Raw genomic sequence first — 3,244 nt, 5'->3', positions numbered from 1 at the left:
TTCTATAAAGAATCACTGTTTTCTCTCTTTCTCTCCCTTTCTATTGCCATGAATTCATGGATTGTTATTTATGCCATATTTTACAATCAAGTGTAGTCCTTACTCATTTTGATGCTCAATCTGTCCCCAATTTGGCCAGTGTCCTTTAGACAGGCCGCATCCCTGTTTAAGCACTTCCTTGCTTAATATCCCAGGCTCACTTTGTCCTTTCTCCACCACAGATCAGGTTTCTTTTAGTGAAGAAACATAGAAGCCAAGATCCGGACATTAGGTATGCTCAGGGCACAAGGCCTCTCAATGAACAGTTGTTTTAAATTGAGATGTAATTCACATACCATAAAATTACCCCTTAAAAAGTGAATAATTCAAAATGCATATCGAAACCACAATGAGTGCTCCCTTCAGCAGCACACATACTAAAACTGGAATAATACAGAGCAGATTGGTATGGCCCCTGCACAAAGATGACACACAAATTTGTGAACTGTAAAAAAAAAAAAAATTCATGGCGAGATACCATTTTACATCTGTTAAGATGGCTATCATAAGAGGGGCACCTGGGTGGCTCAGTCGGTGACTGAGCTGGGTGACTTCAGTTCAGGTCATGATCTCTCCACTTGCGGGTTTGAGCCCCACATTGGGCTCTGTGCTGACAGCTCGGAGCTTGGAGTCTGCTTCCGATTCTGTGTCTCCCTCTCTCTGCCCCTCCCCAACTCATGCTCTGTCTCTCTCCCTCTCTCTGTCAAAAATAAATAAACATTAAAAAAAAATTAAAAACAGAACCTCCATATGACCCAGCAATTCCAGTCTTAGGTATATACTCCTAAGTATTGAAAGCAGGGTGTTGCGGGGGGGGGGGGGGGGGGGGGCATTAAAAAAACCATGTTCATCATAGCATTATTCACAAGACCCAGAGAATGGAAGAAACCTAAGTGTTTGTCAACAGATGAAGGGATAAACATAATATTATCTTGCCTTGAAAAGGAAGGATATTCTGCCACATGCTCCAACATGGATGAAACGTGAGGACATCACGCTCAGTGAAATAAACCTGTCACAAAAAGATAAAGAGTACGAGTCCATTTACACCAGGACCCTCAAGAAGTCCAGCTCAGGACTGGGAGGGGAGAGAGCGGAGGGTTATTGTTTAATGGGACACGGAGTTTCGGTTTTTGCAAAACAGAAAGAGTTCTGGAAACGGATGCAGGTGATGGTTGCTCAGCGACAGGAACGTGCTTAACGCCACAGAACCCATACACCTGAGCGTTGTTGAAATGATACATTTTATTTTATGTATGTTTTGCCACAAGTTTTGCAAACTCAGCGATTTGTAGTGTGTTCACAGAGACATACAGCTGTCACCCCCTGTAGTTTTGGAACATTCTTATCACTGCCCAAAGAAACCCGGTATTAGCGATTACTAGCAATTACTGCCAGCAGTCGCTCTCCAGTCCCCGTTTCTCCTCAGCACTGAATCTACTTTCTATCTCTATACATTTCCCTCTTCTGGACATTTTATACAAAGGATACAATAAAGCCTATAGCTTTTATGTCTGTCACACTGCATAGTATTTTCAAAGTTCATCCGTGTTGGCATGTGTCAGTATTTCGTTCCTTTTCAGGGCCAAACAGTATTCCATTGTATGGATATACCACATTTGTTTATTCATTAGTATAAGTCATTATATTAGTAAGTTGGTGGGTATTTGGCTTGTATATTAGTTAGTTGGTGGATATTTGGCTTGTTTCCATTTTTGGCTTGTAAGAAAAATGCTGCCATGAACATTAGTGTGTAAGTTTTTGTGTGAGCATATTGAGCATATATTTATATTTTTCTTGACTATACACCGAGGAGTGGAATTGCTGGGTTATATGGTCATTCTAGGCTTAACTTCTTTGAGAAAATATTTTTTTTTTAATTTTAAATAAACTCTGTATCCAGGATGGAGCTTGAACCTACAACCCTGAGATCAAGAGTCACATGCTTTACCAACTGAGCAAGCCAGGTGCCTATTTATTTATTTATTTATTTATTTATTTTTAAAGATTAAAAAATTAAAAAAAAATTTTTTTTATCATTTGTTCATTTTTGAGAGACAGAGACAGAGCACGAGTGAGGGAGGGGCAGAGAGAGAGGGAGACACACAGTCTAAAGCAGGCTCCGAGCTGTCAACACAGAGCCAGACACGGGGCTCGAACTCACAAACTGCGAGATCATGACCTGAGCCAAAGTCGGACGCTTAACCGACTGAGCCATCCAGGCGACCCTACAAATTTTTTTGAGTAATATGCTTAGCTTTTTGAGTAACTGCCAGATTGTTTTCCCCAGTGGCTGCCACATTTTACATTCCTACCAGTGTATGAGGGTTTTGAATAGTTTTTTGAGTAGTTTTATTAATGCCATTTTCTAATTTTTCTAAAGAGGATCTATAAATTGGCTTCACTCATACAGCTTGGTGCTTTGTTTTGCTTTGCCAATTTGTAATAAAATGAGCTAGAAATGCCTCATGTGTGAAAAAATGAGCTATTTTAATAAGAAAATATATAATTCAACTTCTGTTATCTCTAATCCAAATTCTTTTTTTATTCAACCCTAACGCCTGTGGCCTCCTGACTACTTGCGGACTCGACAGGTGAGTGTGAGGACAATCCTCGGACTTGGTACCTAGTGCCAGATAGACTGTTCAGCACAGAATCCCTCCAACCCCTTTTCCGCAATGCAGAGCAGCCAGGAACTACATTTCCCAGAATGCCCCCACCTGGAGGTTGGCGTTTGCATGAAAGGAATTCAGGGGAAATTTGGCAGGTAGAAGGGAAAGGGAACCTGTTATTCTCCAGAGGTGGTGACAGACAGATGCTGAGCAGATGCGCGTCACCGAGGCTGTCCGGCAAGCTCTCGGGGAACCCCTGCTTCCGGCTGAGACCTCCAGCGTCCACCTGTGCCTTCGCAGCAGTTGTCCCAGCTCTGCTCCCTCCCTGCTCGTCCAACGACCGTGTAAACCCCTACTGCTGTGTTAAACCTGTAGACCCAGAAGACGTGAAGTGGCTTGTGTTGTCCTGAACAAACCCTGAATAGTACATATGGGGCAGAGGTACCATTTAACGTTTAATATATTTACAATATAATGAGTGGGGGATGTGGTGTGTCTAGAGACAGTGTTTTTGCACCAGTGGGAAATTTCTGTTTTGGAGGCAAACTGGAGTCAGCCTTGCTGGTCTTAATTTATCATGAGCACTAAAAAAA

At 42.0% G+C, this 3,244-nt stretch overlaps 1 non-coding gene across 1 annotated transcript; it reads left to right on the top strand.

The window, feature by feature from the left end:
• Window positions 1-392: 392 nt before the first annotated feature.
• Window positions 393-499, top strand: LOC125910477 (U6 spliceosomal RNA). The gene has a single exon (XR_007453987.1). It is a non-coding gene; the product is annotated as a U6 spliceosomal RNA (small nuclear RNA).
• The last annotated feature ends 2,745 nt before the right edge of the window (window positions 500-3,244 follow it).

The sequence above is a fragment of the Panthera uncia genome (assembly GCF_023721935.1).
Source record: "Panthera uncia isolate 11264 chromosome B3 unlocalized genomic scaffold, Puncia_PCG_1.0 HiC_scaffold_1, whole genome shotgun sequence".
Classification (NCBI taxonomy): Eukaryota; Metazoa; Chordata; class Mammalia; order Carnivora; family Felidae; genus Panthera; species Panthera uncia.
This window is presented reverse-complemented; position numbering and strand designations above follow the sequence as displayed.